General features: G+C 42.9%; 1 protein-coding gene across 4 annotated transcripts in view; it reads right to left on the bottom strand.

Annotated features, from left to right (window-relative positions):
* Nucleotides 1–27,486, bottom strand: part of BACH2 (BTB domain and CNC homolog 2) — a 367,615-nt gene that overhangs the window by 267,118 nt on the left and 73,011 nt on the right. For 2 of the 4 annotated variants that reach the window (XR_010836225.1, XM_059083223.2), the window contains exon 2: nucleotides 15,689–15,801. The exons of 1 other annotated variant lie outside the window; for it this stretch is intronic. The gene's annotated coding sequence lies outside the window, so the exon portion shown is untranslated. Of the gene's footprint in view, nucleotides 1–15,688; nucleotides 15,802–26,443; nucleotides 26,510–27,486 lie in introns of those variants that run through there. One more of the 4 variants, XM_067011482.1, reaches the window with a different exon arrangement.

Raw genomic sequence — 27,486 nt, forward strand, 5'->3', positions numbered from 1 at the left:
GGACTCAATTCCTAGCATTTTACAGACAGCCCCCTGAAGCCAACCTCAGCTAAGACACCAGGCTAACAATTCCTAATCTACTCCCATGGCTTCATCTTTTACGTGGAGACCCCAAGTTTCAAACAGAGGATGTTATGTGACTTGGCCACAGTCACATAGCAGAGACCACGAATGGAGTAAATGGAATAAACCTGAAAATGATGTAATCACCCCTCAAAACTCTTAAATCATCCTTTTCACAGAAGTCAGGCTTATCATGTTGCTAGAAAAGGTGAAAAGGTGAAATGTTTTTAGAGGAATATAGCTTTCTTTTTATCTTAGGGTTCTAGCTGAGCTTTTCACTGGAAAATAGATAGGTTTTCTTTATCTTGCCCTCAGGCCAGGCCCACCTATGGCTCAAGGTTGCCTTTTCTGTGTTGGTCTCAACCAATCAATAAAGCCTGCATAACCTGAGCACAGTCATAAAGGGGGACAAGTGTGAGAGCATGAATTAGAAACCAGTTTTAAGGAAACTAACATGAGTTCTAAAGAACTCTAAGTTAGTCACATAATGGATGTTTAAGAAATTTTCTGCATCAGAGGCTGCTCCTTTATTTAGGAAGTGGTAGTCTACTAAAGTGTTAGCAAGTAGAAGTTCTACAGACTTGCTTTCACGATGAGATGAAACTAATTTCCAGCCACTACATTAATTTGCTCATTTGCAAAGGGCTTGTTCTTTCAAGAACTAAAACATTCATCATGGGATGTTGCATCTACTCTTAGCCTGGCAAATCTATGTCATATATTTTGAATTCAATCCAACAAATACTCTCCTATGAGGCAATGTGACAGAATGAAAATGTGCACGGGTTTTGAAATCAATAAAATCCAAATTCAAATACTGGATCTTCTATGTCTGGACAGGTAATATTGGTTTAACAGTTAAAATAATAATTATTTATCAAATACCTACAAAGGATAAACTTCATCCTAGACCCTACTCCAAAATCTGAATTCATAACATCTAAATGAATGAGGACTTAGTTCATTCTTAAAATGATTCAAATATTTGTGTTAGTTTATTTTGACGTATTAAAACTAAAACCACTAAAAATTAAAAGGTTACTGTTTAAATGACTATCTTGCCTGAAATACCGCTGTCAGGTTTTTTGACCAAAGGGAAATCTATAGTAGCACTGATGGGTTTTTTAAATCATTAGATAACATCCGTGTTTTAAAATAACAGAACAATAAAACAGAAAGAGAATCGTTTCTTGACATGGGACTTCACGACTAAAATCTTAAATATTGTGGTTCAGTATTCATGTGTTTCCACACTACCTACCAAGTTCTCAGACTGTACCTACACTTAATCCTTTTCAAATTACTATCACTACCTTTTTCATGGAAAATTTCTTACAAATTCCTTTGAGAAGCCAAAAGTTTACAGTGGAAATGTCTTCCCAAGTCCTTTTTTAGATGAACCTATTCAACAGGCAAATCTAAATAATTTTTAGCAGTTCTAAATGTAGAGAATTCATGACTTCTTACCGTAATTGCAAAGGAACATACAAAGCAATTACTTAGTCACTTATAAAACCCACGTTCAACTTTTGAAATAATGACTACCCTGATAGGAAAGACAAGACTCGTATAATTAAATACTAAAGTCTAGCCATTTGAGATAAGCACAGCAGGTTATATAATTGTCCTCTGCACTCACAATACCCTTTTTCCCTCTTGGAGGCATATCATTTTTCAGTAATAATAGAACATGTAACAAGAAAAAGTTACCGTACTGTAGGAAACCATTCTAACCACAAGTTATACTTCTGGCGAAGAGTAAAACCTCATTATTTTGGATTTCACTAGTTTCCTAAGAGGAAAAAGTGCCCATTAATAGTGTAAATAAAATTCCCTTGAGAATATATTAGATTCCTAAGAAAAGAAAATAGTAAGCAACCTCAGGCCCTCATTTACATATAAATACTTGGAGTGTTAACTGAAAAGCATATGCTAGAATGAGATTCTCAAACGTTGATAGGACCTCTTTCAGTGCCCTCTGATGAGCATGCTCTCAGGGGCAGTGGAAGTACAGCATACACGTGACACTTCTTCCTAGAATGATGGATAGCTCTTGTGCACATGCCTGCTAGGAGCCACCTAGCACAGTCACTACTCCTCCAGGGACTACATTTCCTAGGTCCCTTGCACTCAGGCAGAACCGTGTAATAACTAGTTCTTACCACTGGAATATGAGGAGAAAATGTGGACTCCTTTCAGGGCTATGGGGATTAAGGAGTGTTCCTTCTTCATGCTCTCTTACCCTGCCACCAGCTAGCTAGATACAGACAATCATCATAAGCCTTAAAGATGGGATTATGGGTTGCACTGTCTCCACCCCCCCCACCCCCGCCACTGGAAATTCACATGTAGAAATCCTAACCCCCAGCCTCTCAGAAAATGACCTTATTTAGAAATAGGATAATTACAGATGTGATGAGTTAAGATGAGGTCACACTGAAAGAGGGTGGGCCTGAACCCAGTATGACTGGTGTCCTTATAAAAAGGGACCGTTTGGACACAGACAGGAAGAGAGGGAAGATGCTGTGAAGGGTCACAGGGAGAAGACGGCCATCGACAAGCCAAGAAGAGAGCCCTGGAACAGATCCCTCCCTCACAGCCTCAGAAGACACCAACACTGCTGACACTTTGATCTCGGATTTCTAGCCTCCAGAACTGCGAGACAATACTCTTCTGTTATATAAGGCATCCAGGCTGCGGCACTTTGTTACAGCGGCCTAGAAACCTAATAAAGATGGTAAGGCCAGAATATGGCAGGAGGCTGAGTTCAGGATTCCTGAATAACTGCTTACTAAAAGCACTTCACCTATCAGAAATACTTACACTGGATCAAAATTTAGCAAGAAAGGAAACTTTCATTGTTGCAAACCACTGAATATTGAGGGCTTATTTGTTATTAACAGGTAAATTACCTAATATAAGATTTCATGAAGTAATTTAACTGGCAAGTAATTTTTAAAGCTCTTTTACATTAAAAAAAAAAAAAAAAAACCCCACAGACATATCACAGAGAACAATGTAACATCCGTGTAAATATTTCGGATAAAAAGGAACTTCAAAGAAAATCTGAATTTACAGGAAGATATTTGGGGGTAATTCCCCCAAATCCTCCCCAGGCTACAAATGTACTCTCCTCTGCCAGTAGAAAAACAATTTCCTCAATAAATTTTAAATAAGCCACAAAGCAAACGTTGCTATACATAGTTTAAATTATGCTATGATTCACTTAAAACAATTATTTTGTAAATTCAGAGGAGCATTTCTCCCACGTGGCCCAAGTGTATAAAATTTTACTTGGGTACTACAGACAAGAATATTGCAAAATGAGGTCTCAGTTCTTTCCAAAGTTCTCAATTAATATTATATTTAATTAATCTGAAGAGATGTCACCATGTAAAACCTTCTGCCCTCAAATAGAGACCCCAAAAATGTACTTCCTTTGTGGTAGGATAACTAACATGGAATCAATGCACCATTTTCCATTTTCTGATTACGTTCTTTCCTTGCATGATGAAAGAGTAAAAGGACAGATATCTGTGTTAAGACACAGAGTTGTAATTCAAAATACCTCAAATGCTGAGCTGGCATCTGGGTTCTCTTGTTTATAGAAAAGCTAAGATGATTCAGCCTGAGCTCAGAGCTCAATTCAGATCATAGCATCTGGATTCCAGACAGATATGTGAGATGCAGCCGCAGGTCTCCAGGTCCTGACTGATCCGGGATGGAGACCAGAGACCACTTGCCACAAGGATTCCAAATGGAGAAAGTGCTTGGGGGAGAGAGAAACCTGAAAGGTGTTTGGAAGATCTGGCCACAGGCAGCCTGCTTTGAACTGCCAGGCACACCATCATTTCCTCAGCGGGCAGGTGCTGGGGAGGCTAAGGGTAAGGTGGCCAGAGGATGACACCGAATAAAGAGTCCCCTCGTCAGCTCTGTCACGGTCAGAGAACATCCCTCACCAATGACTCCTTTCCTGAGGCGGTCATTGTTCAGATTAAACTGTGGGGATCTGGCAATAAAATGAAAAATCTTAGAGAGCACACACTTCCTGCTGAGATTCGTGCTCAACTTTGCTTTGTTTCAAAGAGAAAAACTGGGATAGTGGAAGAGAGAAATTGTTTTTAATTGTATTTTTAAAATTTTATTGAAGTATAGTTAATTTACAATGTTGTATTAGTTTCAAGTGTACAGCAAAGTGATTCAGTTATACACACACACACACACACACACACACACACACATATATATACATATATATGTTCCTTTGCCAGATTCTTTTCCATTATAGGTTATTACAAGATATTAAGTATCCTTCCCTGTGCTATACACACTAGGTCCTTGCTGTTTACCTATTTTATATATGGTAGTGTGTATACGTTAATCCCAAACTCCTAATTGATAAGTGGGAAATTTTTTCAATGCCCTTTTTTTTCCTTGGTGAGAAGAAATCATAGCCTCAGTCACTCTCATATAGGCTACATACTGAAATCTAAAAGAAGAGGGGAAAAAATAGTAGCAAAAAATCTTCCCTGACCAATTTTATCTCCATTAGAATTCATCTTGCTCCTTCCTTAGTTTTCCTGGGATGTAATCTATCCAGAACGTTGGTGATGTTGCCGTGATGGATTTTATGTGCAAGAAAAGAATCCTTCCCCCGCTGCTTTTCCGCACCTTCCCCCTCCGAGGTCTCTCGGCCTCTCTCTCCTTCTTGTCTCTTTGCTGTGAATGTCAGGGCTGTCAGTGTCACAGCCTGACATGATTAGTGTTTCTGACACTACACCAAGAAGCAGAAGGAGAGCAAGAAGAGCAGGCCAGGGTGCGCTGCCATTTAAAGAAGTCAAAGGGAAAAAAAGCCCAACCGCCTTCCTCTGAGGTTACTTGATTACAGGGCAGCTTATAAATCACCCCCGATTTTTCTCATTTATCCAATTAGTCTGTTGTCCTGCTCCTGGGCAGATCCCGAAGGTGTGGATCTATTCTGTGAGATCAAAGTCAGTGGCTCTAATAACCGATAAGACAGAATTCGTGATTCAGCAGATTCTAAGGCTGTGAAGGGTAACCATTGGTGCACTTTTGGGAAGATACAGCACCAGTCCATTTCGAGTATCGATTCGCTGCACTTTGTCACTCTAATGATGTTATCTCATTAAAAGAGATAAATGCCCCACTGTTCTTCCAATAGCATCTGCTTCTTACTCTTCTCTCTCTTTCAGCAACATGGCTCTCAGCAGCAGCACGTTAAAATCAAATTGAAATCCAATGCAAGGCTTGGCGACAGAGCTGCTTACAGAGGCTTCTTTTTTATTGCTTTTTCCTACTCTCGACCCCCTAGCGGCTCCCCCACTCCTCCTACCAGTCACCCACAGAAATAAGCAATACAAAGAGAAACAGATGTAGAAAGTAATCATAATAGGAAGCATTTACTGAGTGCCTGTTCTGTGGAGCCTCCACCCTGCCAACATTTCACATCTCCTACCTTGACCTTGTAAGGTAAGTACAACAACCCCCAGTTTGCAAATGAAGAAGTGGGGTTTGATATTAAGGTACTTGCCCAAGATTACACAGGTAGTGAGAGGCTGGACCACACATGAACAAGGGGCCATCCAATGCAAGTCCTCTTTTTCTAATCCCCATTTTCATTCATGGAACAAATAAGTAAATATGATTGTAACTTGATTAGACTAGGTGAAAAAAATGTAAGAGAAGGTGGCCATTACTCTTCAGCCTGCTAGCACCCAGGAACACAATGCCATAGGCAGTGCAACGGTTTTGTTTCCACAGATTTCTTATTAAATAAAAAAGGTTGCAATTTTCCATAATGAATGTTTTATACATTATTCCTTTGTGTATCAGGCCTCTGAAGTACACATTATTAAAGTCTATTAAAGTCTGTATTTAGCAGCATTACTAATGTGCCTTTGGGGAAATTACTACAATGAAACTGCATCAGTCTTTCACAAAATTTCAATTGTTTAATATTCTTCTTTGGATCTTCAATACACGTGTCTATTTTTAGCTATAATCAGACCTCATGCAAAATGCCGTAATCCCAGCCTAGAGCTGTCACAACAAATTGTTTATGGGTTGGATTTAAGAAGTAACAAGAGATGCAGATATTGCTAATTTCACCCATCGTTTTAATTGTTGTTTTTTTCCCCAATAACTTGTTGCAGTTTTCCTACTGTTGTAATTAACAGGAGCTCCTTGATCACTGACATGTGAGGACACTTTACATCTGTGGCTAGAGCTGGCTATCTTAATGGATTGCTCATATTTATATCTGAGACCAGCCTCTCAAGATAATGTCACTTTATTAAGGTCTGAGGGTGGTAAAACGTTACGAAATTATTCCATAAAAAAAAATAAACCAGAAGAACATATAAACTGTGATTAATCAAATCTAAATGTTTTCACTGAAACCTAAACATTGTCATTTATGAGAGACGAGAAATACATGTCTTCTGAGCGTTAACTGAGGGATTTCTGCAAATTATGTAGTTTTACGTACTCTAAATAGGCATCTCTCCTCTAGTACATTTATTAATTTTATTGAACAGTGGGAGGTTTTTAAAACATAAAGCCAAGGATGTACATATATTCAAAAGCACAACATTCTCTGCAAACATCTTACAGAAAACAATAATGCTGGGCTTATTTTTAGAGATAAAAGATAACAAGAAGCAGGAAAGAACGCCAGCAAACAGCTCCATGTTATAAGGCCTCTATATCGCAAAAAGAGAGGGGAAAAGGCAATTCAAAGTATTAGGTACTCAAATTAATAAGCTAGGAATGAAAGCAATCTCTCTATTATGAATTTCCCCTCATACACAGCAACTGCACCGGCGGAGGCGATATGTTCACAAAATCAGGCAAATTGAGTGGATTGTTAATATTCTAAAGATGGACAAGCCACAGATTAACTGAGCAACTAGTCATGTTTCCAATCACCGATTAACTAAATAGGATGTAACTTAATTGTCTCCATTAAGACTGACTAATTGAGAGGAAAGGGGCACAGCTGAGGACTCAAGAAGGAAGTCAGCGCATTCCTCTGCCTGATGCACAAGGCCAGGATCCACTGGCCTCTTTGCTACAAGGGGACCCAGCCACCACCAGCATCAAAGAAAGAGGTCACCGCCCACATCATGTGTCCAAAGGACCTGTCTAATCATGCTGCAGACTGGTGTGGGCTTAGTTCAACACGGTGCTGTAGAACGAGACCATGCCAGTTCAGTCAGCATTTCATTACAGCTCAACATGAAGGCTGGTTAGGGCAGTTTGTCAGTTAAAAATTTTAAAAAAAAGCAAAACTTGTTTTAATCAAGAAAATCCTAGGCACGCCTCTATAAACCCTCAAGAAATAAGGATGACCAAGATTCCCACACTGACAATCACCACGTGTGTGAAGTGCCACTAAAAACAACGAAGTGGGAGCGAGCATCCTCTTTCTTCCAAGTGAAACCTCTTTTACGGTCGGTAGCTGTGGCCATATTTCAAAGAGCTTATCATGATTCACAGCTCGGCCTCTCAGACTTGAAATTAGATTACAGTCATGTCAAACATAGTCTTTCTCCTGCTCTGGGCCGTGACGGTCTTAAACCCAAAGTCCAGCCTTTCTGTTCAGAAGCCTTAATTTCCCTCCCACCTGTTTGGATTCTCCTTCCTCTTTTCTGACATGATGGGGAGCTGGTAAGTGAGGCTACAGAGCCTCAGGCCTGCCCCTCGAGTCAAGGCACTGCCATGCCCACGTGAATACTGCGGCGGGGCCCCCGGTCTCCTGGCCCCTCAGAATCAGTCCTCTAAAGCCAAATTCTCTGTACAGAAGGGTTCAGACTCTCAACTTACACCCCAGACCGTGAAGATGCCTTCTCAGAGAGGCAGGCACCGACCACTGCCCCACTGTGTGCTGTTCTGAGATGCAGAGGTAAGTCCCACACTCGAGGACCCACTGAAATGCGTTCCTGGTAAAGCAGAAGGAATGAAACAGAAGCACTGATGTTGCTCCTGCAGTAGAAATGACTGTATAAAGGGCGAATTCTATGTTAACTCAGGAAGCAATTCTCAAATAGCAGGTATATGTTTTACATACGTTTACACACAAGTTCTATACATGCACACGTTTTAAAGACAAATGAGCATAAACATACTCAGCTAATTCTTTTAAGTTTGTCTTCTCCCTACTTCATGCCAAACTGACCATCCTCTGGGTTACGATTATCTTGATCTTGCCCTCCCTTACCTCTTAGAAGGGAACCGCATTTCCGTTTTTGTCCTAAAAATTCACTGACTTGCCCAGTGAGATGTACAAGGAGGAGACTGGAGGTCTAATTTTCTCATTTCCATACACCCCACATTCAGCAGAATTTGACTTACACGTAACCCAGGCGCTACACCAGCCTTGTGCCAACAATGTTTCATTTAGCCACACAAATTCTATAAAAATAAAGTTTTTAAAATAAGGAATAAGGGCAATGTTTCCTTAACGATGTAGGAGGTGAGCACAGATGTGCTACAATGTCCTACAATGACTGCTGAACACAGGACACAGGCACAGTCTAGACTCCTATCTGAAGATATGCTTAAAAATTCCTGTAGACCCTAAAGAGCTTTTGTTCACGTCAGTTATTGCTATCGATGTTTTACCGTATTAAAAATTAAAGCTGAGACATTTCTGGAAAAGGAAGACACAACCACACATTCCAGCAGCCGTCAGAGGGGTGACGTCATAGCATGGCACGTAGCCTCTTAAACTCTATTGTATACTTGAGAGAGAGTGGAAAGGGCCAAAAACGTCTCAGTATTATTATGAAAATAGTTTTGACCTTGCAGGTGGCCCATGAACGGGACCCCCCAGGGGTCCCCAAACCACAGTTTGAAAACCACTGGTCTAAACTTGGGCACATCAGCAATATCTTGAGTAAGAGGATGTAACAGCCATTTAAAAAAATTTGAGCCACTGAATCAAAGGGCAGTGTTCTTTTCTAGAGCATTTCTCTACTTACTACTGCTTCCAAAACATCAGTGCATTAAAATGCTCTTTCCCGGCAATATGTCAAAGAGAATGACTCCCAAATTCAAATCTCTGTTTGACCAATGCCTCTGTCTCTTTGTTATCCACTCACTAAATATCTCCACCCAGTTGTACCTCAAATGCGAAACAGCTAAAATAGTATTTATTTTAAAATGCTTGCTTTTTTTCTGTGAGTCATACACACAAATACTTACTATAAGAAAGTTGAAAATATAGAGAAAAATTTGTTAAACAACAGACATTTATTTTCTACGGTTATGAATGCTGGAAGTCCCTGATCAAGGTCCAGCAGGGTTGGTTTCTGGTGACAGCTCTCTTCCTGGTCACCTTCTCGCTCTGTCCTCATCCGGCCTTCCTCAGTGTGTTCTCCAGATGGGTGGGGGAATGGAGAGAGCTCTCAGGTGTCTCTTCTCACAGAAAAATATTTTCTTAAATAAGAAACGTGAATACCATGTACCTGTCCTCTGAGAAAACCACTGCCAGAATTCTGGGCAATATCTCACAGTCTTTCTTATCATGTATATTTTTAAAATACAGTGAAGTTCACATCTTAAAGATAATTTCATATCTTATTTCAAAACACTATTTTTAGTATGAAAGGATGCATACTGCTAAAGAAAATTTAGAACATACAAGCAAAAAGAAGATAACGCTCTTAATACTTTGATGTGTATCTGCAATCTTTTTCCTGTGCGTAGCCATGTATCTTTCTTAAAAAACAAAATAATGATCAAACTGTACATATTATTATGTAACTTGCCTTCACAATTTATTGAGAACATCTTTCTATATTATCAATATTACTCCATCCCTCCCTGTCATTTTTATTGTATGGATGTACCATGGGTTTTTTTTTTTTTTTTTTTTTTTTTTTTTCGGTGCACAGGCTCTGGCCACGCAGGCTCAGCGGCCATGGCTCACGGGCCCAGCTGCTCCACGGCATGTGGGATCTTCCCGGACCGGGGCACGAACCCGTGTCCCCTGCATCGGCAGGCGGATTCTCAACCACTGCGCCACCAGGGAAGCCCCACGGTTATTATTTTTTAAAAATTACTATTATAACAATATGTGATGAATATCTTAGCTAAATTTTTATACACATCTATGACAATTCTTACTGAGTTCTAGAAATAGGAGTTTCTGAGTCAAAAGGTGTGTGTATATTTGAGGCTTTGATACACATTAAGTCCCTTTGAGAAGCGTTCTTTCATTAATTGTCAATGAGAGAGCCTGCCAGTCCTATTCGTACCTTTGATAAGTAACCTTGATGAATCTTCATCAACTGTAGAAAATGCCATCTCATCCTTTTAATTTGTCTTTCTTTGATAACTGTTGAGATTGGATATTTTATTATATGTTATTTGATCATATTTCTTCCTTTATTGGTCTTACCTTTCTGTTCTTTGCTCATTTTTATTAGAGGAATCATTCTTATCTTACTAATTTTCAAGAATTTTACATACATCAGCTAAGTTAACTCTCTGTCATATATGTTATAAAATATTGCCTGGCTAGTCCCTTGTCTTTTAGGATAGTTCAGAATGTCTTCTGATGGAAAGAAATCTTTAGGTTTTAAACAAATACATTTTCTTCCTTTTATCATTTCTGCCACTAGAAATTAGTAAGGTTCTCCTTATTCCAAGATCATTTAAGTTTTATCTGTATTTTCTTCCATGTCACTGGTTTTCAAAGGGTGTGGTATTTCTCCAAAGTCGGCCAGGAGGGGAACTTGGCCATTTGCCTTCAGAAAAAAAGCAGTGGAGACTCATTAAATATAGACTGGTCATTGGGTGAAACCACCCAGAGTGTCCTAGAAAGGGGAGGAGAGAGATCTAACATGTTTACTATCTACCAAATCCTATCCTGCGTCCAGTAACTCTGTTAACTTGCTCTTCAAATAGAAAAAGTTTCAAATGGAGAAAGTTTTAACATTGGGTGTATGTTTAAATATTAAACTCTGGGGTGGGACAACTCCTTGCCTTGGCCAGAACAGAGGCTTTGGACGGCAAAGACCTTTGTTTTGTTCACTGGTGAATTGCAAGCATGGTGCATGGTACACAGTGGGTATATGATAAATGTGTTGAAGGACCTGGTGTTGTTATGTGTCTGCCAGGTGTTAGGTGGGAGAACCAACAGTGGTGAGTTCTGGACTTCCCTGCTTCATATTAAAGAGTCGCAGGGCTTCCCTGGTGGTGCAGTGGTTGAGAGTCCGCCTGCCGATGCAGGGGACGCGGGTTCGTGCCCCAGTCCGGGAGGATCCCACATGCCGCGGAGCGGCTGGGCCCGTGAGCCATGGCCGCTGAGCCTGCGCGTCCGGAGCCTGTGCTCCGCAACGGGAGAGGCCACAACAGTGAGAGGCCCGCGTACTACAAAAATAAATAAATAAATAAATAAAGAGTCGCAAAGTAAGAAAAACTCTAAATGAAGGCAGAAACTAAATTTCAGTGTTACCTTTCTGTCGACTGTAGAGATTTTGATCTGAGTGTAACGGTGAAACTGCCTCAAACCTGGCACAGTAAGATATGGTGTTGAAGACTGGAAAATATTCAGCGAAAAAACTCTGTCGGGCATATAGTAAGCAAAACAGTGGCATCCACCCACCTAGAGAGATAAAAGACACTACCCTCCTTCATTGGATGCTATGGCGCTTGTCCAAAGCAGTAACAATCAGATTTGGCTTTATTCGCACATGACAAGGAAGAAACAGTTCTCAAGAAGATTCACTTTCACTGTGGGGGGAGGGGCGAGAGCATTCTGTGCAATAACGAAAAAATCAATTATTTTTCAATCAGATGGAGCGTCCTCACAGATTCAAGGCAGAGAACAGCATGCGATGTGCCTTCATGAGAACGCTGGCCATGAGGGAAAGAGTTTAGGATTGTAATTCCAAGGTTGCTCTCAAGAGCGGAATGTTGTTCCTGTAAGCGTGCTTTTGTGTATACAGTGGCCGGTACTGAATGTGCGCCTTTCTGCCCAAGTTGCCTCCCCCAAATCCCATCCTGTTTAACTTGCCTCCCATTTGGCTATGATTTGCTAAGTAACACACTAAAATCCTCTCTTTATAGTATGTTAACATATAGATAACACATATACAAACAAAACACTAATCCTTCTTGTTAACAAAATTTATAATATATTATACATAATACACATTTATACCTATTAACAAGAGAATAACCAAGAAAGTAGAAAGGGTAAAGAATGCGGACAAAATTCAAAGTTAAATTCTAATTTTAAAGTGTTTGATCAATATTAAAGATTGGAAAATCAGCTCTTGGAAAAAGATCCAAGGAGAGTATGAAAGTTGGAAAGATGGTCTTCAAGTCTGCATAGGGCCGGGGAGGAAGAGCACCCTGGTGAAAGTTGTGCACCCACAATTTCTTTACCATGTAACGCTAGAGCACAAAGCCCAGAATGTACAACCATTAAAGTCTGTTTACAATATTTAAAGGTGAATAGACGTGAGGCTATCCACTCTGTATAAACCTACAGGTTGGGTATCAGCCTGACATATCGCACGTACACCAGCCTCCGGAAAGGGCCCCAGGTTCACGATAAGCACTGTGGCTGGGGACGCCCTCAGCGTGCTGGCTGTCTGAGGGCCAGAACTGCACCCCTTCCTGGTGCGTTCCCAGATCCGGGCACAGACTGAAGTTCCAGAATGTGAGGAATGAAGGCTCTACCTGCCTGCCCGCAGTTCACTGACAGGTTATCCCGTGAAAATAGTTAGACAAACTGCCAAATCCTGGTGCCCTGTGGCCATTCCCGTGTTTTCTAGAGGGTGTCGTCTCCAACTGACCCAAAAGAGAGCTGTCAATGCCAATTGTGGTCAGAATTGCCCTGGTGCATCAGAGGAACAACACTGGACCCTAGGATGCTCCAGCCCCCTCCCCATCTGGACACCTCCCTGATTAAAGTGTCACATAACTAGTTGGGGTTTGGGAAGGAAAGAGAGTGATTACCGTGTATGTCCAAGGAAGTGGAAAGTGTACAATTCAAATGTCTCCAGCTTTCTGGGAACACTTCTACTTAGAAAATCAATCACACCCACGAAAATATTTCCAACGTTCTAACTTACATATCCTAATTGATGAGATGACTATCTAGTTTTATTTGTGCTGAGACCTGTTTCCTCCCCAGAAGGTGACCTATTTTTTTTTTTTTTTGTCTTATGCCAAGAAAACCATAAGAAAAATGCTGACCTATGAAGGTTACACACCATGCTTAATCACCACTTTAAATTAAAATAACATAAAATAAAGCATTCACTGGGTCACTCGGGCAGAACATAACCTCCCAAGCAACAGACACACCTACTGAGACACTTGAAATTTCTAAGGAGTCTGGTTCCCAGCTGTGTGTCAAGAGCCAAACCATGACATCAGGTCTTGCGTTGCCCCGGAGAAACTTAGGGCAGGGCTGAAACAGTATACTGAGCCTGCCAATCTGAGATTTCCCAAGAGCTGTCTTAGCTTTTCACTACACCAACCTGTCAGTGATAGAAGCCAAGATTTGCAGTGACTGCTATGATGGATCTCCTCTCCTCCTCGCCCTCCAATTATGACTTTGGGGAACAATACCTGCCCATCTAGGATTCCAAAAGCTCACCCCTCAAAGACTGTTGGAGGGCGTTATGCTAAGTGAAATAAGTCAGAGAAAGACAAATACTGTATGATTTCACTTACATGTGGAATCTAAAAAATACAACTAATAAATGTAACAAAAAAAGAAGCAGACTCACAAATATAGAGAACAAACTAGTAGTTACCAGTGGGGAGAAGGAAGGGGGGAGGGGGAGGGGAGTAAGAGGTACAAACTACTAGGTATAAAATAAGCTACAAGGATATATTGTACAAGATGGGTAATATAGCCAATATTTTATAATAACTATAAATGGAGTATAACCTTTAAAAGTTGTGAATTACTATATTGTACACCTATAACATATAATATTTTCCAGCAACTATACTTCAATAAATAAATATATATATATATATATATATATATTTTTTTTTTTTTTTTTAAAGAGGGTAAGTATTGAAGCCAGAGGGGGGAAAAGGTCAGCAAAGTTTTCCTCTTCTTTGGCTTGGCTCAGCCAAATGAAAATCTCTCAAAAGACAATTGCTTACTTTTTTCTGGTTTCTTCTGATGGGGTAAAGCAGCCGTGCCCGTGAGAAGGCCAAACAAAGGGCCATGAGAAAAATTACCCCTGGAAAGGGGATGTTAGTAAAACCATCTCAACAAGCTACATGGGCTTTCTAAAGCCTAGGAATTCCATAATCCATTTTTAAGACCAAATCATCTAAAAGTGCTGTCCAACTCCATCAAAACCCGCGTTTACCTCTTCTTGCAGTCTCTGGAAATGTCTCTCCCCTGTTTTAAATCCTTCAGTGGCTCTCAGAACGCAACCCTTCCCTCCTTCTCTGGGCTCACATCTGGCGTCTTCTCCCAGTGCGGGTGTTCTCAACCAGGGCATTTTCGTCCCCTCAAGGGACACTGGCCAATGTGTGGGGACATTTTTGGTTGTCACAACTGAGGCTGGGGGAGAGGGATGCTACTAAACACTTCCAGTACAGAAGACAGCCTCTCACTACAAAGGATCACCTGGTCCAAATGTCAATAGTGCCAAGATTGAGAAATCCTGCTCCAGCCATACCAAACTCTGTTGTTCTCTACACACGTCAGACTTTCTCATATGCTTTTGTGCCTCTGCATCGGTTGTCTCCTTTACCTGGAATGCCCTGCCCTACTTCTGTGTCCAAGAAATGATCATGTGTCATACAGAATCCAACTCAAGACGTCACCTCCTCTATACTCTCCTATCCAGATCCCCCAAAGTTGGGTGTCCCTTCTGTGCTTCCACAGATTCTGGTACACGCCTCACAGTAGCTACAGTGCCCCCAAATCGTCTGTCACCTGCTGAAGGTAAGGCCTAAGCCCCACTCATCGTATATCCCCAGAGCGCCCATCCGGATATCAACTGCTGCATGCTGAATCAACCGGGGAATAAAGTGGAAATGTTGCAGATGCACCCAAGACTCTCTGGCAACCAAGTCTAAGGCACAAGAGTCCCCAACACCAAAAAGAACAACAGCAAACATTGATCGAATGCTTATAATGTAGACAGGGACTATATTAAACACTGGTCCACATATTAATTCACTTCATCCTTATAACAACCCTGTGAGGTGGGTACCATTACCATCAACATTTTACAGATGGGGAAACTGAGGCACAGAGCACTTAAGCCACTTTCCCAGGGTCCTCAAAGCTCGTATCTATAAGAGCTGATGTGTAAACCCAGGTAGTTTGGCTCTAGAGCCTCAATCTTCCAATATTCATGCCAAGGCAATTACACTAACAACCAATATTTCAGCTGCTCAGAGGCCTCTGATTAAACACAGCTGACACCTCTGGAAGACTACACCACCACCAGTCCCCGTGACCCTGCCTGTCAACACTGCTTGCCAACCTCTGGAATGCTTCTGGCAGGAGATGCAACCTCTTCACGCCACAGAAAGTGATCACAGACCCAGGGTAATAAATCATGGCACCATAAAGACACAAAGGATGAGTCCCGAAAGTACCTCTTACCTTGTTCATGCTGTAAGGACTGCAGCAAGGGATTAGACATGTCACAATGCAAGGCAGCTCTTAAAGATTCACCTTGTTCCTGTAGACCTCACTTCCTGAAGCAGACAGCTGCACTGCAGAGACAAAGAGGATGTCCATCAGCCGGTGTTCTGGAAGGCCCAGGCAGTCCCGTGTCCAGTGGAACTTTCTGCCATGATAGCAAAGGCTCCATGGCTGTGTTATTCAATACGGTAGCCACTAGTCACATGTGGTTACTGAGCACTTGAAAGGTGGCAAGTGCAACTGAGGGCTGAATTTTAAATTTTATGTAATTTTAATTAAAGTTCAATGTAAATAGCCACATGTAATGGTTAGTGGCTACTGTACTGGACAGTGCAGGTCTGGAGAGTCCAATCAAGAGTCTGGAGGCCACAGACACTGGGCACGCCAATGTCCAAGGAAAAGCTGGATATGATATGCTCAGAGTGACTGCAGATACACAGAGACAAGAACGCTCATTCATTCGATAACTATTTTTTGAGTACTTACTAGGTGCTGAGTACTGAGGATATAGTGACCAGTAAGCCAGAGAGGTCAGTTATATAAGGGTTTCTAGTGCAGGCTTTGGCCCCTTTAGGAAGGGAAAGGATCTAGCATGTGAGTAGCATGTATGCCAAACCTAAATGCCTTCTGTGATGCCCACAGGAATAAAGGAACAGACCAGTTGGGACTTCCCTGGTGGTCCAATGGTTAGGTCTCCATGCTTCCACTGCAGGGGGCGTGGGTTCGATCCCTGGTCAGGGAACTAAGACCTTGCATGCCTCATGGCATGGCCAAAAAAAAAGGGACAGACCAGCATTTGCTGGAGCCTGATTGTACCACTGTCAGGGCTAAATAGCTAGAACTTTTCACAGAGCTTTTTGGGAGGAAGTGTACCATAAAAGAATTCAGGAGTTCTGTACTGTGGGCCTAATGAAGCAGATGACCCAACGTCTCCTCAATAAGGAAAGGACCCTTAAGGAAATAAGGGTCCACGTTTTTATCCACACTGTTGGTTCTTTAGGTAGGTTTTTTGATTCATTTGAATTACATTTTAGAATTAAACAGTCATTGTTCATTTCCAAGATTCTTAATTTGTCAGATATTAAGAAAAAATACAGAAAGAAAATATCTTCAACCACATAATTGGATTTGTAGACTTTTCCTCTGAAAGATGTTTCTGGGTGGATTTGAGAGGAGAACAAAACATGTAAGGTGCCTTATAATCACCTTATTTCTGTATTATTTTTTTCAGGTTGCATCTAGGAAGGATTTATATATCTGAACCTTTCCATAAAGACTGGAATTTGAGGTTTAAGCGGAACTGCAGTGCTTTAAAAAATATATTATTTTAACTATATTAACAATATAGAAAGTGTTCAATAGAAAAAGGACGAAGTACTCAGAATCCCACTAGCCTACCATCACCTCTGGTTCTTATCAGCTCTGGTCTGTTGGAGAACAAGACGCATGTCTGCTAACTGAGTCGAGGGCACAGAGTCCAAGGCTGTATTTTCCATATTAACATCTTTCACCATTAAGAAAGTGATTTTGCAATATACATTTTCAAAAGATAAACTTCTACTTTGCACACATTACTATTCTTTGAATACAATATTATTATAAATCAGAAGATAGGGAGAGGAAACTGAAGATCACTCCCTGGCTATTTGAGACACACAGATTCCAAAGAAAATACCACATTCAGTCATAGCAATGACATATTTTAATAATGATGTACAACATGGAGAGACCCTGGAATTCTGACTCTGTACCCTAAACTACATCCAAACGCCCTCATCTGTACATGAGGCCTGAGTAATCACTGTTTCAAAGCCAAGAAAATTCAACATCTAATTCTAGCCAATCTTAAAGTGACTGAAAGAAAATTCTCCATGTAACTTTTACCTTTGAATTTCCAGAAACAGATGCTAGTGAATTTCTGGGTTTTCAAGTAGAATTCTATACATGTTAATTCCTTTTTGACATATGTATTTGATCTGTTTAAAAACTATAGCCCAGCACTTAACTGGGAAGTTTGTCCAAAAACCTGGCAGAGATGCCTGATGTCACAATTCCATTCAAATGGACACAGTGGTATCAACACAGGAAAGGTGGGCACGAAGAGATAATAACAAACAGACAAGGATTCTTGAACATAATTTCCCCAAGGAAATTCCACCCAGCTCCAATCATTCCACCATCCCCGTTCCCTCAGAACTTGCTTATATAGTTTGCACTTAACTAATTTTGGATCCTCTCCTGTTCCCCACCCTCACCAAATGTTCTTGTCTCTTTTTCATGTATGTTGGTTCTATAATGAAGTCAGGATAAAAACTCTTCAAGGGAAATATCAGTCACCTAGAGAGTTCTTAATAAATACTATGAATAGATTTATTTTCTTTGCTCTCACTCATAGAGCCTAGGATGATGTCATGACTCTTAATGTAGGACCTTAAAAACAATGTTGATAATTGTTGCAAATTGCCTTCAGGGTTTTCTTAAAAGAGGAAAATCTTTTCATGTCCAGGGTCATAAGTCTTTAAAAAAAATACTGTTAAGAATACTTTACAGCTATGCAGCGCTCAAAACTGTACAATGCACTTTTATATTAATACTCTTATTTAGTACTGAGATCAATCTGAGTGGTAGTTTTCCTAATTAGGAAACCAGATGCAGAGAGGAAAAAGAATTCTTCTTAGTCATGCTATAGTAGGCAGTAGACCCTGGGCTGGAAGTGACTTCACTTAAAGATACTACAGAATTAAAATATGTTCAAAGAACACCAATGAAAACCCCCCCCCCAATGAAACACACATACACACACTCAAAGACCACCATTAACACAAAACACCTCAGCAAATGGGTGACAGAATTAGAAATTGGGTCAGTTTGCTTCTGGACAGCAACAGAGAAGACAGGCCTTATTCCATGAAGTTCTTTCGATCTCCTTTGAAACACAGAGAACCTCATTGTTTTATAGCCAATTCAGCTTGTGAAGAAGCTTAGACAAATCCACAGCTTAAAAAATGAGACTGCCTCTTAAGTATGAAGCCTTGGAGGAAAAGATACCAGAGTTACCATAGTGGAATTAATTAATTCTATTTTTTCAGTTTGGTTTTTTAATGGTTCAAGAAGCTGGATTCTCTTGATACTAAGCAAAAGGAAAGCACAGATGCCTTTCAAGGGTGGCTGGAGAAAGCTCATCCCAGAGACCAACGTGTGACTTCCACTCAGTGGCTCCTAACAGGGTTGGTTCAACAAAGCCCAAGGTCAAGCTGAGGCATCTAAAAGGTTAATGAAATGCAATTTGTCTTTCCAGGCGGGTAAAGAAGTGTGGGTTGGCAGGGAGGTGGTGACAGGGTACGTGTAAGAAGAAGAGAGCAAAGAGAGAATGAAAAGAAAAGGTGAAGGCTACAAAGAAAGTAGAAAAGCAAAGGGCAGGCAAGCCAACAGAGCCCTGGAGACAGATTCACTGATGTGGCCAAGTGCCCCTCGCCGGCGGGTCCTCACTGCGGAAAGGACCCAGAGACACAGGCTCCTGATGACGATGCCGCATCCTATGGCTTCTCTGGGATTATACACTCTCAGGGCCCGGGTGTCAGCAAGTGGGAGTTGGAGTAAAGTTAAGCCTGGGCCTACCTGTTTCACCACTATTTATTTACCACCAGTCTCCAACTACCACAGAGAAAAGCCTATGTCACCTGGATCACTGATAATGGAGTAGAGAGGTATATGGTGAGAACAGCATAAGCCAAATTTATTCTCTTCTCCTTACTCTAAAGAGAAGCTTAAACATGTCAAAGGGCTGGGTGTGTGTGTGTGTGTATGTGTATGTGTATGTGTGTGTGTGTGTGTGTGTGTGTGTGTGTGTATACTGCCCTATTTCTTGGCCCTTGAAAATACAACTAATACTTACTACCAATCAATGGAATATGATGAGCTGGGCTTTTCTCCCCACTCCAACTCCCGCACCCCCTACCAAGATGCTCATTCTAGAAGCCTTTTGTGATACAACTCAAAGCTGGGTAGCTCAGGCACTTCTATGGGAAACACGTCAATAGGAGCCAGCCGTTTATACCTCAGTGTCCAAGTTCCTTCTGGCTTTTACATATATCACACCCTGAGGTCAGCCTGTGGAATGGACTCCAGTCCCTTCCCTCCCACCACTGAATCCAGCAGCCTAAACGAAGGGCTGGAGTATGAAGACCCAAGAGCTTGTGGGGAACGAATAAGGGAATAAAAAGACGAACAGGTTTTGGAAAGAAAGGGAGAGCAGGCAAGATGATAAGAGTCTAGAAGAAATTCTCTAAATCTAGGACTTAGGAGCCTGGGAAACCACATGAACAGATGAGAGAAAGAGCCCTAATATCCTCCACCTCAGGGGAGTAAATTTCATGGGCTGGAGTCATTCACATGTCTCTGAAGCAAAGTCCTGACAACTTTCAAGTGGAATCTCCTGTGCAAAACTGGAAAATGTAAAACCCTTTAATTACAGACAGTCCAATCCCTCCCCCTTCCACAGTAAGGGGTGTGGTGCTGGGATTAAAGGATCCAAAGGTGAAGCAGCAAACAGACCCCTGTCCCCTACCCTGAATGCACACACACACCTCCCAAGTGGCTGTCTCCTTCCGTTCTTCCTGAAGAAGCAGAGGGAACAGAGCAATGCTCCCCGAGGAACTTCCTGAAGGTCTTTCTCCATCCTCGGGGTTACAGCAGACACGTGGCTCTGGTTCTTCAGGACCCCTGTGCCCTTGTCACCCCCAGCTTTAGGCAGCAAACATGCCATACCATGGTTCTGCCCCAAGAGACAGGGCAACGTTGGCCACCCTGCCTTGCTCCCCTGTGCCCTGGCTTCGCAGCGTGCCACAGAAAACATACGACCCTAGCCAGAAGGATGAGAGCATCTGGCCACCAAGCACCGTCAGAACGCTTCCTCCCCAAGGAAGGGGATAGGCTAGGCAATTTGAAAATTAATATTCTGAAATACTAACTAGCATGGGAGCTATATTTCAACAGGAAACTGTGATAAGAGGAAATGAAAGGATTATAAAGGAGAGAGACACTCCTGGTAACACAAAAAAAATTGCCTTGAGATCCAGACGGGGAGTAGTCGGGTGCTAGCAGTACAGTGCCAAGGGGCTGAGTGTCAGCTGCTTTCAGATGACCACCTCTGGCATGTATGCTGCGGGTTCCCCATGCGTAGTCAAATCCTAAGTCAGGATATCTAAGTTCAGCGCTATCACTCTATAAAAGATCAAGTTCAGTGACTTAGGAGTATCTTAATTAAAGGCACAGTACAGAAGGTAGGAACAAGGTACATGGCCCCGGAGCTGATATTCAAGAAAGACAAAAATATTGAGAGATTACGTAAAATTGCATGCTTTTTCAATGTTGGCAACCGATGTTAGTACTTTGGAAATCCCATACGGGTTGGATTTGTTTGGTCAGGTTGTATCTGTTATTTTACACCTTTCATGTCGGCTGGGGGATTCTTGGTTCCTTTAAATCTCCAGGGCTGGTGGCTCCCAGCCTGTCTCCTGACCCTCTAGAGTGGTACTGCTGTGGCTTCCCTGGTGGCGCAGTGGTTGAGAGTCCGCCTGCCGATGCAGGGGACGCGGCTTCGTGCCCCTGTCCGGGAAGATCCCACGTGCCGCAGAGCGGCTGGGCCCGTGAGCCGTGGCCGCTGAGCCTGCGCATCCGGAGCCTGTGCTCCGCAACGGGAGAAACCACAGCAGTGGGAGGCCCGCGTACCGCAAAAAAAAAAAAAAAAAAAAAAAAGATGAGGCTCTTCTCCTCTTCCCGTTTCCCATCACCATTCAGCACCACCTCATTCTGCTTGTAATTGTACGTAGGTGTTCACCTCTCAATTACCCTACTGGATTGTAAGTATTTCAAGGGAAGAGATTTTGTCTGTTTTATGCCCAAATAACCAGCACTTATCCCACTGCCTTACATGCAGTAGGCACTCAATATATGCACAATTTAATTATAATGTTGTTATGGACTGAATGTTTGTGTCCCCCCAAAATTCAAATGTTGCCTAATTCCCAGTGCGATGATATTTAGAGGCAGGGCCTCTGGGAGGTAATTAGGTTTGGATGAGGTCACAAGGGCGGAGCCCCCATTATGGGATTAGTGTTATTATAAGAAAAGATGCCAGCAAGCTCACATGTGTGCATGCATTCTCCTCTCTCTCTCTCTCTCTTCCTCTCCTCGCCATGTGAGGATATAGTAGGAAGTCAGCTGTCTGGAAGAGAGCCCTCACTAGGAATCAAATGGGCTGGCACCTTGATCTTGGACTTACCAGCCTCCAGAACTGTGAGAAATAAACTGCTGTTTAGCTTCCCAGTCTATGGTATTCTGTTATAGCAGGCTAAATTGCTGGTGACAAACATTTAGGAAGATCTTCCTTAAATCTGGCACCAACTGAGCCTTTTTCTTCTCATTTTATGTTCTTCCGATGCTTGAATGGCAATATCTATATCTACTCCTCACTTGGCCAGAATATTTTGAGACTAAATGAAAAAACAGGTTCAAATTAAGAATAAAACACTGAGGAGTTTTCTCTTAAGAAGTGTGGCATCACTTTTAGGTCTACAGGGTACTATTTGGGCACTCTTTGCATGCTTCAGAAGAAAAAATTAAACATAAGCAATTTCATCACCCTACTAATAAATAAAGAATCATGCCTTAATTTCAGCATCCTCAACTCATGTTTGCCAACAGTGCATGTCACTGCCGGCAGTGTACCTGGTGGCTGGCCACAGGTGGAGGCAAATCCCGGGTCCATCTGTCCACTTTGGATTGAGAAGGCTGACTTGTATTCCTCTAGGACAAAGGTTTACTAACCATGACGGACTTACCCAGGTTTCTTTGATGTTATGCTGAAAGAATCCCAGAGACCTTCAAACAATCTCAGCTTCCTCCTCCCTTGGGGGGTTTGCTGAACAATTCAGGCAAACACATTTCCTGTGATTTGGTGAGAAGCTAAAATAACTCAACAGAAAGCCTAGTCAGTGGGGGACTTCAGAATGACCCACTGAAGAGGAAGACGATGGAAATCACTATGAAGGTATCTCTTTCCAGAAGCTCAAGGGGACCAGCTATCTCTCCAGAAAAAGGTTTCTAATTCAGGGATTTAAATACTCTCAATAATACCTTGAGGATAGATAGGTCGTAGTGAGAGGTGATTGCCTTATTGGGAGCAGAGTGCTTACAGCGAAACTCATGTGTTTAGCAAGTCAGACTGGGTGTGATGCCTTGTTCCTCTGGGAAGAAACATTCATTAATCCTCAGAAGAAAGCTCACTTTGAGCCGATGGGCCCCTGTCGAAAGCAATCTCAAGGATTCACTGTTGACCTCTGCTTCCCTGAGGCTCACATTCTGTCCTTCCCAACACCAGCTTCTCCGCAGTGTGGCTTGTTCTTTGTGAGGGCACCCTGTGTCCTAACGTTTGCTTGTCGGGGCCCTGGGGCTCTCAGTGCTCTCAAATGAGTTTAGCCTCAAAATAACTGAAGTTTCACACCTTGCAGGTAGTATAACTAGGAAGCCCACAGCCATTCAAACAACAGAACACCGGATGCCCATCTCCCTAGCCCTGTGCCCCAAACACTCACACTCAGAGCCCCATACAGCCTCTGCAGGGAATTCACCTTGCTGCTTTGGGCCAACAGCTCCTGTGGGAGTGTAAACACCACAGCCCCTAGAACCTATGGCCAGGCCTGTGGCATCAGTGTCTTCTGGCACCTGGGTATCTCCCTTTCCTGCCTTTGAGCTCACGATGCACTTATTATTTTCTATTTCATCCAACATACCTAAGGATTTGGGTGGTGGGTGGAATGGGGCTGGGGGTTGGCCGGGGGCCAGGCTGCACCAGCTCAGGATACTGTTCTGCCACAAATTCCAGTTTGGGGGTTCCCTAAACTCAATTCTGCCATATCCAGCCGTTCCCTCTGTGGCCATTTGGCTGTAATTCAGGCAAGAGCTAGAAATATGTTCTTTGTAGCATACGCTGTATTGTTGTGACTCACACCCTGACTTTTCCTCATAGCAGAGTGATGCTGGGTGAAGACGCACTTAAGGGTCAGGCCAGGCATTGAGAAATGTGCCCTCAGCCAGCATCAGCAGCGCAGGAAATTACCCCAAGGAAGCAGTCACCTCCCTGCACTCCCTGTAGCCAGCTAGCTAAGCCTGTCCTGGGTTCTGAGGAAAGGAATGTGCCTGACTTTAACTTTTCAATGATCTAGAGCTGGAGGACCGCACACTGACGTTTTGGTAGCACGAGAGAGGCAAAGAGGACAAGGAGTGAGACTAGGATATGCAACCACATCCCCACATCACACCCGTGGTCTGGAGAGGGGCCTCATCCTCCCACAGCAGCCAAGAGAACAGCCACAGAAAACGGCTCCAGCCTCTGACCTGGAGGCCTGGTCCCCGGGGGATCCTCTGATCTCATTACAGCAGTCGACACTAGTCCTCACAAAACAAACAGAGGAAATTTATGGCTGCCTTAGCCTGTGGAGAGCTCCACATTCCTTGCTTAACGAGAGTTCCAGCTTCGGAGACCACAGCCACTGGGATGGGGAGGATGTCTGCTTTGCTCCAAGAAACAACTGTGGTCCTGCCTCTTCCCCCCTTTCTGGGGCTGGAGAGGAAGGAGGTGAGCCTGGCGAGAGCCACTGAACTGGTGGCCTGGGGCTCTGCTCGTCCCGGAAGAGAAGTTCCCTTTCTCCGTATGTCAACACCCCCAGGCGCAGTCAGTGGAGCCATTTACTCTTGAATAGCCCTGGGAAAGCGCAGCCTTGAAGGGTTCCACCTGCTAAGGCCAGAAGCCCAAGAGAGAGGCTGTCCTGTGTCACAAAAGTCCAAGTTGTCTGGTGGGAAAATTTCTTCCCTAAAATACCCCTTGGCTTGAGCCTTCGAAAACTTTACCTAACTTGGGGCTCCCACTTTTAGAATAAATGGCAGGAGGAAAAATGTTATTTTATACCCTTTAAGTCCATCTCAGAGGTAACTGAGCACCTAGACTAGGAGGTAGAGGGTGAACCTCCAAACCAAAAGACGAACAGACAGGTGGTTCTGAGTCGGGGTGATTCTACCCACCAGGCGACAGCTGCAGCACGTGGAGACATTTTTGGTTGTCACAACTGGAGGAGGGTGCTACTGGCATCTAGTGGGTAGAGGCCAGGGGTGCTGCTAAACATCCTACCAGGCACAAAACGGCCCCCACAATAAGAACTACCTGCTCTAAAATGTCAACAGTGCTGAAACTGAGAAATTCTGTTGTAGAAGGAACACTCAAGGATGTGTGTAGGTTTAAAATAATGACAATTCTTAATCTCATTACGATAATGTGGATAGCACGCAGTCAAAATGTGTACAATTAACCACCACAAAAGCTTACCAGTTCTCTCTTCGAGTAAAATAAATGAAAACTGCCTTGTCACTATGCAGAGTCAGATATTACGGCTGCCTAGAAAACAGTGGGGCAGCTTCAGTTTTAGACCGTATGATCAGCACCATCACAAGCGCCCTGTTTATTCCAGGTAAAGGTGTGATCTGCGTGCTTACCGTCATAATTCAGGGGTGAGTGCTAACAGAAAGAATTCATGAGCTCCGTTCCACGATTACTAAAACCATACATGTAACCTGAGTAGACCTAGGTCCGGGGAAAAAAACGGCAAGATATTTCAACTTTCAAAATGCCTACATAATACGAGGAACCGTGGTGATGTTGACCTACATTCCGGGGAGGTTCAAAAGCCAGCTGCATAGTAGGACACTAAATAAATGCAGAATTGCAGAAAGGTACCGTCATGAAAATCATCACGGTGCGTATTTCGGAATTCTCCCATTTCTGATTTTCTGTACCTGCTTCAAAATATTCCCTTTCTCTACATAGCATACTTTCATCATATCTGATGTAAGAATGTATATTTCAATAATCCACTCATCATTCTCTCATGAACTCTTTTATTCCCGCAAAAGAAGGAAAAAATCCCCACCTAAGCACAGCGCATGCATGTAAGCAAATCTGAAGAAGCAGGAGGAAAAGAATTTCATGAATGAGCAGGAGACAGTTTGTTAATGGAATGTTTTAAAGGCTTGTGGTATAAACAATAAACAAAACGGATTCACTAAATGTTAATACCGTTTACCATGATGTAAGAGCTGGGCGCTTTTTTTTTTTTTCCCCCCCATGTTCCAGAAGCAAGAGGAAAATGAATACCTTGGTAGGGAAAAATGATACCTTCCTTGGCATTTCAGAACCATTGCTCAATGCCTCTTGAGGAAGGGAAGCCACCGTAATGACTTTCTTTTACCTACAGCAGCTATGGGCCACTTTGGAGTCATTCTCCACCATATCCCACTTTCCTTCCTCCACTCCAGCCCTGCTACATCATCTCTGGAAGCCATTAACCAAGGGTCCTGTTGCAATTTCCCTCTCCTCCCTGCCCTGCTGCCTCAGCCATGCTGGAGGCGGGACAAAGCCAACTTGTATTACATCACAGAGCCAACTCCTTTATCTGTAAACCATCTTGGTGGTAGTTTACCACTACTAGAATCCAAGGCTGTCAACAGTGTGGTCTTTGTTTGGGGGGTGTTGCTTGAAAAAATCAAAAGAAAACAAAAGGAAGTTCCCCCATACCTCCTTCCTCGTTTAAATACAGGCAGTGGGCTCAGGCACCTCTGCAGCCTGGCTCCGCCCCGCCGTGCGTGTAAGCCAGACATTACCTTATACACAAATGAATCTCCGCATTCCTCAGTCTAGCTGCTCCCCTGTACATTCCTCTGTTCCCCAGCTCACACTCCTCTGCCTTCCCCTCCTCTCTCCTCTGTCCCCACCCTCCTTTTTTTTTTTTTTTTTTTTTTTCCAGTTTCCACTGCCTCACTGTGTTTTTGTGTAAATGATCTCACATGACTCAACAAATCCATCTGCCTGGAGCAGGCCAAGTCTGGAGCCCTCCCAGGAGGGAGGAGAAGAATTGCTTTGTGGAAAGGACCTGGAGCAGTGCCCTTTCTCTGGCTCGAATTACCCGCCTGTCAGGCCTGACGGATTTGGCTAAAAATAAAAGGAAGCGGGCCGTGAAAAGCAGATGAATGGGCTCAGCAGTTCCTTAGATAACACGGGCCTGCTGTGGCCCCAAAGCTCCCCAAACAGAAACTTCAAATGCGGGGCTTGGGAGGGCAGGGATGGGGCGTCCAAGTGAAAGTGGAGGGGGTGGGACAGGGCCTGGGGCTTAGAATTCTGTCTGAGGACTGTGTGTGTGTGTGTGTGTGTGTGTGTGTGTGTGTATGAGAGAGACAGAGACGGAGAGACAGAGAGAGATACTCATATAAAAAGGTCCTCATAAACACACTAGAGTTTAGTGGAGTGAAGGCTTGGCTCATTAAGGAAAAAAAGGAAGAAAAAAATGTTGTTTCCACTACAAAATTACCCTTCTCCCTACCTCCCAACACCAGACATTTTAAGCCTCCCTCTGATGTCACTTCTGCATTCAGAGCCAGCAAAGAGCTCAAATCTTTCTTGTGAGTGGATGCCCAGCGCCCGCCCGCCCGCAGTGGGTATTAAGCACTTAGGTTGGCAATGTAATGACACACTGTAACAATCTGTAATATGAAGCAGTCAGCAAAGCCCTGGCTCCGGGAGCTGTTTCTCCCGACCATTAACCATATGTTTGGCTCCCCAGCTAGCCTAGCAAGTGCGGTTCCAGCTCACCATCTGGTTTCTATCCACACAAGCAACTGCAAAGCACAGACCATCTCCCTCTGGAGCC

The sequence above is a fragment of the Kogia breviceps genome, chromosome 13, assembly GCF_026419965.1.
Source record: "Kogia breviceps isolate mKogBre1 chromosome 13, mKogBre1 haplotype 1, whole genome shotgun sequence".
In the NCBI taxonomy this organism is placed as follows: Eukaryota; Metazoa; Chordata; class Mammalia; order Artiodactyla; family Physeteridae; genus Kogia; species Kogia breviceps.